We start from the raw sequence: 14,274 nt of genomic DNA on the forward strand, positions 1-14,274 counted from the left end.
GTAAACAAACAAACAAAATACTCTTACCTAGTATGCATTCTGCTACTAGAGAGAACCAAAATCTTAAAGTAAGACACAAATTAATCATTGGGAAATCATTCATTCATTCATCCAAAAATATCTGTTGATCTTAGCCTACTGGTAAGCAAAAACAAGTAGAGATCTCTTCTCTTAAAGCTTACTATCTTGTTGGAGAGAGAGAGAGAGATGTTAGAAAAATATCCACCGGGCACCTACTGTGGGTAAGGCATATGGTAAAGTACAAAGGGGTCCACCTAAAGATAAGAGAAGTTCTCAGAATGTTAGAGTTGAGTCAGAGGTGATTTAAAAACGTACATATTAAAAGATAAGCAATTCTCAACAAAATTAGTACAGAAGATACATATCTCAATATAATAAAGGCCATATATGACAAACCCACAGCTAAAGTATACTGAACAATAAAAAAATGAATACTTCTCCTGTAGGATCCAAAATAAGAATGCTCAGTCTAACCACTTTTCTTCAAGATGGTATTGGAAGTCCTGGCCACAGAAATTAGGCAAGAAATAAAGGCATCTACACTGTAAAGGAAGAAGTAAAACTGTCACTATTTGCAGGTGAAATGATACTAGATATAGAAAACCCTAAAAACTCCACCAAAACCTTTAGAGCTAATAAATGAAATAAGTAAATTCACAGGATATGAATGTAACATATGGAAATCAGTTTAATTTCTATGCACTAATAATGAGCTATCAGAAAGATAAATGGAAAAAAAAGAGAATCCCATTTGGAAGAATTAATATTTTTAAAATGTCATACTACCCCATGTGATCTACAGAATCAATGCAATCCCCATCAAAATACCAATAGCATTTTTCACAGGACTGGAACAGAGAATCTTAAAATTTGTATGGAACCACAGAAAACCCAAAACAGCCAAAGCAATCTTGAGAAAGAAAAAAAAGAGCTGGAGGTTATCACACTCCTTGATTTCAAACTTTACTAAAAGCCGTAGTAATCAAACAGTATAGAACTGGCATGAAAACGGACACATATATCAATGGAATAGAATAGAGAACCCAGAAATAAATCCACACTTAAATGTCAATTAATCCATGATAAAGGGGACAGGAATATGCAATAGGGAAAAGACAGTATCCTTAATAAATGGAATTGGGTAAACTGGACAGCTACATGCAAAAGAATGAAACTGGACCACTATCTTACACAGTATACAAAAATAAATTCAAAATGCCTTAAAGACTTAAATGTAAGACCCAAAACCATAAAACTTCTAGAAGAAAACATAGGCAGGAAGCTCTTTGACATTAATCTTAGCAATATTTTTTTGTACCAGTCTCCTCAGGCAAACAACAAAAGCTAAAATACACAACTGGGATTATATTAAACTAAAAAAACTTTTCCACAGCAAAGGAAACCAAAAACAAAACAGGCAAACTACAGAATGGGAGAAGATATTTGCAAATCATCTATCAATTAGGGTGTTAAGGGCAGCCTGGGTGGCTCAGCCCAGGGCGTGACCCCGGGGGCCTGGAATCGAGTCCCGCGGGGAGCCTGCTTCTCCCTCTGCCTGTGTCTCTGCCTCTCTTTCTCTCTTTCTGTGTGTGTCTCTCATGAGTAAATAAATAAAATCTTTAAAAAAAAATAGGGTGTTAATACCCAAGATATATAAAGAACTTACACAATTTCATGTTTTAAGAAATCTAATTTTAAAATGGGCAGAGGGATGCCTGGGTGGCTCAGAGGTTGAGCATCTGCCTTCGGCCCAGGGTGTGATCCTGGAGTCCCAGGATCGAGTCCCACGTCGGGCTTCCTGCATGAAGCCTGCTTCTCCCTCTGCCTGTGTCTCTGCCTCTCTGTCACTCTTTCTCTCTGTGTGTCTCTTGTGAATAAATAAATAAAAATTTTTAAAAATGGGCAGAGGGCTTGAATAGACATTTTTCTGAAGAATACATACAGGTGCACCCAAAAAGATGCTCAACATCACTAATTATCAGGGAAATGCAAATGGAAACCACATGATATATCACTTCACACAGGTCAGACTGGCTATATTCAAAAAAGACAAAAAAATAACAAGTGTTGGTGAGAGTGGCAAAAAGGGAATCTTCATACACTGTTGTTGGGAATCTAAATTGGTACACCTACTATGGAAAATAGTATGGAAGTTCCTAAAAAATTCAAAACAGATCTACAAGGGAGCCTAGGTGGCTCAGTCAGTTAAGTGTCTGACTGTTGATCTCGGCTCAGGTCTTGAGTTCAAGTTCCACATTGGGCTCCAGGCTGGGCATGTAGCCTACTTAAAATAAAATAAAATAAAATAAAATAAAATAAAATAAAATAAAATAAAATAAAATAAAATAAAATAAAAACAAATAGAACTACAATACAATTCAGCAATACCACTTCTGAGTATCCAAAGAAAATGAAAACACCAATTCAAAGAGATACATGCCAGTCTATGTTCACATAATAGATACGATATGGAAGCAACTTAAGTATCCACCAATAGATGAGTGGAACAAGATGTGAAGTGTATGTGTGTGTGTGTAGTGAACTATTAGTTAGCTATAAAAATATTGAAATCTTGCCATTTAAGATAACATGAATGGACATGGAGGGCATTATGCTAAGTGAAAGAAGTCAGACAAAGAAAGAAATACCAAATGGTTTTACTTATTTGTGAAATCTAAAAGACAAAATGAATGAATAAACAAAACGGAAACAGACATAAATATAGGAGATAAACTCTTGGTTACCAAAACAGGGAGGGGTTGGGGGAGGGGGGAGAAAAATCAGTGAAGAGGGTTAAAAGGTATAAACTTTCAGGTATAAAGCAAATAAGTCACGGGGGTATAATATATAGCATAGGCTATGGAATATAGTCAATAATATTATAATAACTTTTTATGGTGACTAATGGTAACTAATTTGAGGTAAGTAATTTTCACAATGTATGAAAATATTGAACCACTACACTAATAGGATGTTGTATGTCAGTTTTACTTCAATAAAAAAATCTATCTCATGGAAAAAATAAAAGCAAACCAGTAGAGATTCAGAAAAATTCAATGGGAAAGAATAATCTTTTCAATAAATTGTGGTGGAAAGACTGGATAGACACATGAAAATGAAATTGGATACTTACTTCACACCACACACAAAAGTAGTTCTAAATGGAGCAGAGGCCTAAACAGTAAGAGCTCAAACTAGAAAACTCTTAGAAGAAAACATACGTGGAAACTTCATGACGTTGGATTAGGTACTGGTTTCTTAGGAATGACATCAGAATCACAAGCAAACAAAGAAAACATAAATTGGACATCATTAAAATTAAAAACTTTTGTGCTTCAAAAGGCCCAATAAAGAAAGTGAAAATACAACCTATTAATAGGGAGAAAATATTTGTGAATCATATACCTGATAAGAGTCTAGTATCCTAATGTATTTTTAAAAAGCTTACAACTCAACAACCAAAAAAGACAAATACCCAATTTCAAAAGTGGCAAAGGATTTGAGCACATATTTCTCCAAGGAAAACATATAAATTGCCAAAAAGCACATGAAAAGATGCCCAGCATCATTAGTCACTAGGGAAATGCAAACTGAAACCACAATGAGAAACTACATCACTGCCACTGGATATGGCTGTAATCAAAAAGAAAGTGACAAGAGTTGGTGAGTATTTGAAGAAATTGCAATCCTCATATAATATTGCTAGTGGTAATATAAAACGGTGTAACTCCTTGAAAAATATATTGGCAGTTCTTCAGAGAGCTAAATGTAAAGTTACTAAAAGACCCAGTAGCCTACTAATAGATATATTCTCAAGGGAACTGAAAACATAGGATCACACAGAAACTTGTATACAAAAAGCCTAAACAACCCAAATGTCTATTAGCTGATGAACAGATAAAGAAAATGTGGTATATCTATATAATAAAACATTATTTAAGCCATCGAAAGGAATGATGTTCTGGTACATGCCGCAATATGGATGAACCTTGGAAGCACCTCATCAAGTACAGGAAGCCAGATAAAAGAAGCCACATATTTATGATTCTATTTACACAAGATGTCAGTGACAGGCAAATCTATAGAAACAGAGCAAAGGTTAGTGGTTGCCAGAGGCTGGCGGGGGAGGGGAAACAGAGAATGACTACTAATTAATTCATGTTTCCTTTGGAGGTGATGAAAATATTCTGGAATTGATAGTGGTGATGGTTACAAAACTTGGTGAATATATTTTAAAATGCTTAAAATGGGTGGGTTTTATGGTATGTGAATTATATTCCAATAAAAATAATTTTAAAAGAGTTAGAAGGCGGCCAAGAAAGACTAAATAACAGTAAAATGCCCTAGTGCACAGCACAAAACAGCTGTTCAAGAGTGTTACAGGAGATGAGTGAGCTCTAAGAGGGCTTAGAGCATCACGAGAAAATCTCATGGAATAGGAGGGATCTTAGTTGAATTGGGAATAGGTAGAAATTCTATAGAAAGAAAATAAGGAAAAAATATTCCAGTTAAGTGGGACAATACACAGGATGAAAACAGAAACATTCTAGTTATGATCCGGGCAGTAACAAAATTACCTGGATGGGCTCTGGTTAAATTAGTGGGTAGTTAGACCCAAGGCAATAGAGAAAGTAGCCTGGGCAGCAGTATGCAGAACCTTCAATGTCCACCCTATCTGGACTTGGGTTCGTAAGCATTAGGGAATGAATCACTGTAGGTGTTTGAGTGGGGAAGCAAGGAATTACAATCAGTAGCTCAGAAAACAAGTGAGACAACAGGAATAAAGAAGAAAGTAGACCTGAGTTAAAAACTAGAAGAAAAAAAAAAAAACTAGAAGAAAGAGGGGAGTGTATTTAAAGATATTCTGGGGTAGACAGGACTTAATGGATGTGAAGGACTTTATAATCTATGAAAGGGAAGACATCAAAGAGCTCTGTCAGCTTTGACTGGATGGTAGGGTTAGGAGGGCATGAGGCAGGGATGATGCTACCGGAGAGAGATGAAGCTGAGCCACTTGGAGCACAGGAATTGGATCGTGAGCTCAGACTGGACTGGCCCCAGAATCTCACACTATAGACGGAAGATTCATTCCGATATGCAAACACCGGCAAGTCCAAGTTTGAAAATCAGACTGGAAAACAGGCCTGAAAATGGAAGTGCAGGAAGGATTCGCCTAAACCTGATAGAGTTCATGAATAGGCCCTCCTGGAGGAGGGCGACGCTCTCTAAGGAATGCCCATACTTAGCTGCTGCCAAAGAAAGTGAAATCAGTGAAGATGACATTGAGGATGTCCAGGAAAGTAGGAGGGGGACTTAAAAGAGTGTCCTGTCCTTGAAGCTGAAGAAGGACATGTGTCCCAAAGGGCAAGGAGGCAGCATAGCAGTGTTGCTGAGAAGTCCTAAAGCATGAGGACTGAACAGAGGCTACTGGGTTCAGGAATCAGGAGGTCACAGGCAGCATTAGGAGAAAAAATAGTAGAGGGGTATCCGGCAAAGAACCCACACTGCAGTTCACTGAAAAATGAATGTGGCAGGAAAACATTTAAACCTTCAGGGCACCTGCTTTGGGATGTTTCATCATTAAGGGCAGGGAGAGAGGAGGATTCAGCAGTTTGAGTGAGGAGCAGGGAGGGGATTGCCCAGAATGCTAGGCAGCCTAAATCCTGCAGGCACAGGCAAGTATCAGGCTGCACTCATTTAACAGAGTAAACTATTGAGCACCTACCATGCGCTTGTACTGTTCTAAGTGATGAGGATGTAAGCAGTGAAGACCACAGACAAACATTCCAGCCTTTGTGGGGGTCACATCACTCAGATGCATTAACCGACCATCACTAGTGAGTGGGGAAGCGGATGTGGCCAAAGCGCGGACATTGGCGTTTACTTAACAGCTGGGGTTCAGTTGTATCTCTTCCAGCTTACATTCTGACAACTTGTTGACAATTGTGGGTGACTTTTACAGTGTCCCTGATCTTCAAATCAGTATGTTCTCAGCCTTGATAGGAACAACCAACCGCCAGCCAGATCGCAACCAATCCGTGGGCTGCAGCATCACTGATGAGAGCAACAGTTCTCAGTGAACCTTGGTGAGATGAAGGAAAGAAAAGTCCCAGGCCCTGAAACGCCTAGAAGCTCCCATGGAGTAAATAACTCTATTTTTCAAGAAGCTCCCATTGTAAAAGAACTGCCCAGAGATCCAGCCACCGCTCTGTGCTTTCATCTTCATAGGAAATGAAACTTGTTCAAGTTATGCTTTTACGTTTGCAGGAAACAGCTGCAGCGAATCTAAGTTTATGGCAGGAACAATCCAAGTCACAAGATGGTAGAAAACTTTATTAAGACTTATTATGTGAAGCAGATACATGCATTTTTTTCTCTTAATTAAACTTGAAATTTTAAAAACTCTCATGAGATTCTAAGGTGCTTTGGTTTGAGGACCGCAGTTCTAAAACCCTTTAACGGAATCCAAATAATTAAGATAAAAGAATTTAGGCAAGTTCTTATCACATTAAACAGTTCTTAAAATACACTTTTGCATCGTAAAGACATAATTTCAGAATTTTGAAGAAATGATGGGGAAAAAATACAATATAAAATGTAATGGTCTTTTCTGACCACCCAATTTTCACCTTGTTTTCTAGGTACTTCCACTTCATTATAATTCTCTGCCTGGCACTCATTTGACACAATCTGAGGTTCTTTGTTCGGTTCTCCTTCCTAGAAAACAAGCGCCCAGGAGCTGAGACTTGACTGTTCATCCCTGAGCCTCCAGCACGCAAGAGTGTGTGGTACAGAGAAGGTCCTCAAACAATATTTATTAAATAATGATGGCTGAGAAGCAGTTCTTTATATAGTTGTTCATATGAATCAAGAGACACTCTTTTCTTGATGTAACATTTATAATGGGTTTCTTTTTTTTAAAGATTTCATTTATTTGGGAGAGAGACAGAGCGGGTGGGCGAGAGAGGATGGGCAGTGGGGAGGGGCCAGGGAGGGGGAGAAGCAGCTCAACAAGGGGCGCGATCCCTGGATCCCTGACCCCAGGATCATGCCCCAGCTGAGGACAGATGCTTAACTGACTGAGCCTCCCAGGCGCCCCTATAACGGGTTCTATGCGACATTCTTAATTTAACGGCCACGTAACAGTCCATCACTGGAAATGCCAGAATAACTTCCTCAACTACCCCATTGGTGAGCGCCCCGATTGGCTTTGGCCGTGAAAGCGCTCCGGGGCACCCTTGGGGCCTTCCTCCCCATGGGGCTGGGGCAGGGCTGGGTCAGGGCCAGGCCTAGGAGGGGCTCGGGGAGCTTGGGGGCGCGGGGGGGGGCGCTTGGGGGCACGGGGGCGCAGGGGGGCGCTCGGGGGCGTGGGGGGCGCAGGGGACGCTCGGGGGCGCGGGGGGCCCTCGGGGGGCATGGGGGGCGCTCGGGGGCGCTCGGGGGCTCGGGGGACTCGGGGTGCGCTCTGGGGCGCTCGGGGGCGCGGGGGGCGCAGGGGACGCTCCGAGGCGCGGGCGGCGCGGGGGACGCTCGGGGGCGCGGGGGGAGCTCGGGGGCGCTCAGGGGCTCGGGGGACGCTCGGGGGCCCTCGGGGGGCTCAGGGGCTCGGGGGGCGCTTGGGGGCGCGGGGGGCGCGGGGGGCGCTCGGGGGGTGGGGGGCGCTCGGGGTGCGGGGGGCGCAGGGGGCGCTCCGGGGAGCGGGGGGCACTCGGGGGGCTCGGGGGGCGCTCGGGGGCGCTCGGGGGCGCTCGGGGGCGCGGGGGGTGCAGGGGGCGCTCTGGGGCGCGGGGGGGCGCGGGGAGCGCTCGGGAGGTTCCGGTGGCCCTCGGGGGCGCTCGGGGGCGCAGGGGGTGCTCCGGGGCACAGGGGGTGCTCGGGGGAGTCGGGGAACGCTCGGGGGCGCGGGGGGCGCTCGGGGGGCGCTCTGGGGCACGGGGGGCGCTCGGGGGCGCGGGGGGCACTCCGGGGCGCGGGGGGCGCAGGGGGCGCGGGGAGCCCTCGGGGGCGCTCGGGGAGCCCTCGGCGGCGCTCGGGGGCGCGGGGGGCGCTGGGGGGTGCAGGGGGCGCTCGGGGGCGCGGGGGGCGCGGGGGACACGGGGGGGCGCTCCGGGGTGCGGGGGGCGCTTGGGGGACGCTTGGGGGACGCTCGGGGGTGCGGGGGGCGCAGGGGGCGCTCGGGGGCGCGGTGGACGCTCGGGGGCGCTCGGGGGCACTCGGGGGCCTACCTCCCGGTGGGGCTGGGGCGGGGCTGGGGCAGGGCTGGGGCGGGGCCAGGCCTAGGCGGGGCTCGGGGGTGCTGGGGGGCGCGGGGGGCGGGGGGGGGCGCTGCGCAGGGTCTTGCCCCCGGCGGACGGTGCTCGCCCTCTCCCAGTGCCCTCCATCTGCGCGGGGCCAGGCTTCCTGGTGTCCCCCACGGGTCCTCCCTCGGCCCCCGGGACTTAGAGCCAGGCTCTAGGGCTGCTTCGGGTCAGAACCCAAACTGGGTCCAGGGATGAGGCCGCGGCCTGGGGACGCCCATCCTGCCCCCATGGTGGGGGCCGCCCCCGGGCTGAGCGGGGATCAGCGTGAGGATGGGCGTGAGGCTTAGCCTCTGGCTCCTCCTGCGGATGCTGAGGATCTGCTGGGCTCCCGGCGCCTCCCACTGTCTCGGGCTCCCCTCTTGGCCTCTCATTGGACGGCACCATTTGCAAACGGGTAGGCTGACCAGCACGCTGGGGCTCACTAGACCCCATTATTTCAAGAGAGGAGACAGGCCTTTAGGGCGAAGCCAGGGTTGGGGTGAGGGTGAGGATTAGGGTTAGGGTTACTGGTTATAGTTAGTGTTAGGGTGAGGGTTATAGTTGGAACTAGGGTTAGGTATATTATTAGGGACTAGGGGTTACTGTTTTGGTTTCCGGTTACTGATAGGTCTAGTTAGGCTAGGTTAGGTTTAAGATTAGGGTTAGGGGGGACGCCATGGTGGCTCAGCAATTGAGCATCTGCCTTTGGCCCAGGTCATGATCCTGGAGACCCAGGATCAAGTCCCACATCAGGCTCCCTTCATGGAGCCTGCTTCTCCCTCTGCCTGTGTCTCTGCCTCCCTCTCTCTCTCTGTGTCTCTCATGAGTAAATAAATAAAATCTTTAAAAAATAAAGATTATGTTTAGGGTTATTGTCTATATACAAGTAGAGATTGGATCTGGTCATGTGCTTGGCACTGGGGCTCCCAGTATCTTCAATGGGTTAGTTTTAAGCCTTATAGTTATGTTTTGGGTTAGGGTTTGTGCCGGGCATCCATCCATTCAGAGGCCTCTCCAGAGAATCAAACTCCAGGGTTCTGCGGAGTTGAGAATAGCCATGGCAGGCATCTCCTGAGCTGGGATAAGGACGGGATTTGTGGCTCTAAATACTTTTTATTTGGATTTTCAATTTCCTTTCTGTTTTTATCTCACTGTGCGCACCCGTTCTATCAATACTAATAATTGTTATTTTAAAGTTTTAATTGAATCCCCGTTTGTTAACACAGTATAATATAGTTTCATGTGTACGACATAGTTTCAACCCTTGGCTACAACACCTGGTACAGGTCACAGGTGCCCTCCGCTATCCCCATCCCCTGATTCCCCATACCCCCCCCCCACACACACACACCTTCCTCTGGTATTTATTACTTTATTCTCTATGGTTAAGAGTGTGTTTCTTGGTTTGCTTCTTTCATCTCCCCCCCCCCTCTGCCCTTTGCCAGTTTGTTTGGTTTCTTAAAATCCACACGTGAACGCAATCGTATGGTATCTGTCTTTCTCTGACTGACTTAGTTCATATAGCGTAAGTCCTTTCCGGTTCTCCCACGTCGTTGTCAATGGCTTCATTCCATCCCTTCTGATGCCCAAGTGACGTCGCAGTGACTGTATTTCCCCCATCGTCTGTGCCCACTCATCTGTCGGTGGACGCCTGGGCTGTGTCCGCCGTTCGGCTGCTGTTGATGACGCTGCTACAGACACTGGGCTGCGCGTCCCCCTTCGAATCTGTACTTCTGTATCCTCGGGGCAAGTACCTCGCTCTGCAATTTAGAATCATAGGGTAGCTCTGTTTTAACTTCTTGAGGCCCCCCCACACTGTTTCCCACAGTGGCTGCACCTGTTCTCATTCCCACCAGGAGTGTAAGGGGGCTCCCCCTTCTCCCCAGCCTCACCAACACCTGTTGTTTCTCGTGTTGTTAATTTTAGCCATTCTGACGGCTGTCAGGTGACATCTCATTGTGGTTTGGGTCTGCATTTCCCTGGTGATGGGTGATGCTGAGTGACTTTCTGTGTCTGGTGGCCATCTGGATGTCCTGTCAGAGACAATGTCCATTCATGTTTTCTGCCCATTTTCAGTTGGTAATTTGTGTTTAGGATGCTGAGATTTATATTTGCTTTATATATTTTGGACACTAACTCTTTATCGGATGTGTCGTTTACAAATATCTCCTCTCATTTTGTACGTTGCCTTTTAGCTTTGGTTGTTTCCTCCACTGTGCGGAACCTTTTCAACTTGATGAAGTCCCAATAGTTTATTTTTGCTTTTGTTTCCCTCACCTCAGAGGCGTGTCTAGAAAGAAGATCCAATGGCCAATGTCAAAGATGTTGCTGCCTATCTTTTTCTTCTTTTTATGGTTTTAGGTCTCACATTTAGGTCTTTCATCCATTTTGAATTTATTTTTTGCATACATGGTGTAAGAAAGTGGTCCTGTTTCATTCTTCTGCACGTGGCTGCCTAGTTTTCCCAACCCCGTTTGTTGAAGAGACTGTCTTTTTGCCGTTGGATATTCTTTCCTGCTTTGTTGAAGATTAATTGATCATAGAGTCACAGGTGTGTGTCTTGTTCCGGTTTTCCATTCTGTTCTATTGATCTAAGGCTCTCCTTGTGCCCGCACCATACTCTTTGGATCACTAGAGCTCTGTGATATAACTTGAAATCTGGAACCCAAGCTTTGGTTTTTTTCAACACTGCTTTGGCTATTTTCAATCTTCCGTGTTTTGTTGTTGTTGTTGTTGTTAAATATTTTATTTATTTATTCATGAGAATACACAGAGAAGAGGGAGAGAGGCAGAGACATAGGCAGAGAGAGAAACAGGCTCCACACTGGGAGCCTGACGTGGGACTTGATCCTGAGTCTCCAGGATCACGCCCTGGGCTGAAGGTGGCGCTAAACCGCTGACACCCCCCCCCCCCTCCGCAGGCAGCCCATCTTCCGTGGTTCTATACAAATTTTAGGATCATTTGTTCCAGCTCTGTGAAAAATATTATTGCTATGTTGATGAGGATCGCATTAAATGTGTAGATTGCTTTGAGTACTATATAACCTTTTAAACAACAGGGCAGCCTGGGGGACTCAGTGGTCTAGTGCCGCCTTCGGCCCAGGGCCTGATCCTGGAGACCCGGGGTCAAGTCCCACGTCAGGCTCCCTGCATGGAGCCTGCTTCTCCCTCTGCCTGTGTCTCTACCTCTCTGTCTCTCTGTTTCTCATGAATAAATAAATGAAATCTTTAAAAAATATAAACAATATTTGTTCTTCCAATCCATGAGCATGAAATGACTTTCTATTTATTTGTGTCATCTTCAATTTCTTTCATCAGTGTTTTATAGGATTTACAGTGCAGAGCATTCACCTCTTTGGTTAGGCTTAATCCTACGTATCTTACTGTTTTTGGTGCTAGTATACATGGGATTGAGTCCTCAATAACTCTTCCTGCTGCCTCATTACTGTTGCATAGAAATGAAACAGATTTCTGCAAGTTCACTTTGTGTGTTTTACTGAATTTAACAGTTTTAGCAGTTTTTTGATGGATATTTTTGGGTTTTCTATACAGAAAATCATTCATCATCAAATAGTGAAAGCTTGACCTCTTCCTAGCTGATTTGGATGCCTTTTATTTCTTTTTGTTGTCTGATTGCTGTGGCTAGGACTTCCGGGCTGTGTTGAGTCAGAGTGATGAGGGCGGACATCCCTGTCTTGGCCCTGGCTGTAGAGGAAATGTTCTTGGTGTTTCCCTATTGAGGATGATATTCTGGGTTTCTCATCTAAGGTTTTTATTATGTTGCAATACATCCTCTCTAAACTTAATCTGTTGAGGGTTTTCACCATGACTGGATATTGTGTTTTGTCAGTGCTTTTCTTGCATCTGTTGAAATGGTCACTTCGTTCTTATTCTTTCCTTTACTAATGTGGTGTATCGCAGTGATTGATCTGTTAATATGGAACCACCTTGGCAACCCAGGAATAACTCCCACTTGATCATGGTGAATAATTTACTTAATGTATTGTTGGATTCACTGTGCTAGTTTTTTATTGAGAGTTTTTGATCTCTGTTAATCAGGAATATTGGCCTTTAGTTCTCTCTCTCTCTCTCTCTCTCTCTCTCTCTGTAGTGGGGTCTTTATCTGGTTTTGGTATCAAGGTAATGCTGGCCTCATAGAATGAATTTGAAAGTTTTCCTTTTTTTTGGGGGGGGGGTGGGGTGGGGCGAGAGGATACTTTGAGAAGAATGGATATTAATTCTTCTTTAGATGTCTGGAGGAATTGCCCCAGGAAGGCCATCTGGTCCTGGACTTTGTTTGTTGGGAGATTTTTATTGCTGAATCAATTTCTTTGCTGGTTATCTGTCTGTTCAAGTTTCTTATTTCTTCCCTTTTCATTTTTGCTATGTTATATATTTCTAGGAATTGATCTATTTCTTCCAGTTTTTCTAAGTTGTTGGAATATAATTTTTCTCTTATAATCATTTGTTTTTCTGTGGTGTTGGTTGTTATTTCTCTTCTCTCATTTGTGATTTTATTTGGGTCCTTTCTCATCTTTTATTTCTTTTTTAAAAAATATTTTATTTATTTATTCATGAGAGACACACACAGAGAGAGACAGAGGTATAGGCAGGAGGAAAATCAGGCTCCATGCGGGGAGCCTGATGTGGGACTCGATCCCCCAGGACCCCGGAATCCTGACCTGAGCCAAAGCAGACGCTCAACCACTGAGCCACCCAGGTGCCTTGCTGATTCATTCCTTTGCTAGTTATGGGTCTGTTCACATTTTCTATTTCTTCCTATTTCAGTTTTGTTCATTTGCACATTTCTAGGGATTTGTCCATTTCTTCCAGGTCTCCTAGTTTGTTGGCATATAATTTTTCAGAGTATTCCCTTATAATTGTCTTATTTTTCTGGTGTTGATTGTGATCTCTCTTCTCTCATTTGTGATTTTATTTATTTAGGTCTTTTCTCTTTTCTTGTTGATGAGGCTGGCTAGGGATTGATCCATTTTATTAATTATTTTGAAGAACCAGCTCTTAGTTTCGTTATTCCATTCTACTGTTTTATTGTTTCTGTATTGTCTATTTCTGCTCTCATCTTTATTATTTCCCTTCTGCTGCAGGCTTTAGGCTTTGTTTGCTGTTCCTTTTCCAGCTCCTTTAGGTGCAGGGTTAGGTTGTGTATTGGAGACATCTTGTTTCTTGATGTAGGCCTGTATCGTTATGTACGTCCCTCTTAGGACTGCCTTTGCTGCATCCCAGAGGTTTGGAGAAACATATTTTCATTTTCATTTGTTTCTATTTTTTTCAATTTCCTCTTTAATTTCCTAGTTGCTCCATTCAATCTCTAGTAAGATGTTCATAATCTCCACGTATTTTTGGTCTGTCCAAATTTTTTCTTGCCGTTGACTTCGAGTTTCATAGTGTCGTGGTCTGAAAATGTACATGGTATGATCTCAATCTTCTTTTACCTGTTGAGGGCTGATTTGTGGCCCATGATGTGATCTGTTCTGGAGAATGTCCCATGTGCACTTGAAAGGAATGTGTATTCTGCTGCTTTAGGAGGAAATGTTCTGACTATATCTGTTGAGTCCCTCTGGTCCAATGTGTCAAGGTCATTGTTCCCCTGTTGATTTTCTGCATATATGATCTATCCATTGCCGTAAGTGGGTGTTAAAACCCCCTGTCAATGTATTATTATCAGTGAGTTTCTGTATGTTTGCTGTTACCTGGTTTCTATATTTAGGTACTTCCATGTTGGCAGCATAAATATTTACAATTGTTTGATCTTCTTGATGGAGAGTCTTCTTAATTATGAAATAATGCCCTTCTTCATCCCTTCTTATAGTATTGGTTCTTTTTTTTTATTTAAAGATTTTATTTATTTATTCATGAGAGATACACAGAGAGAAGCAGAGGCAGAAACAGGCAGAGGGAGAAGCAGGCTCCCCAAGGGAAGGCTGATGTGGGACCCGATCCTGGGACCCCAGGA

The sequence above is a fragment of the Canis lupus genome, chromosome 21, assembly GCF_003254725.2.
Source record: "Canis lupus dingo isolate Sandy chromosome 21, ASM325472v2, whole genome shotgun sequence".
Taxonomy (NCBI): domain Eukaryota; kingdom Metazoa; phylum Chordata; class Mammalia; order Carnivora; family Canidae; genus Canis; species Canis lupus.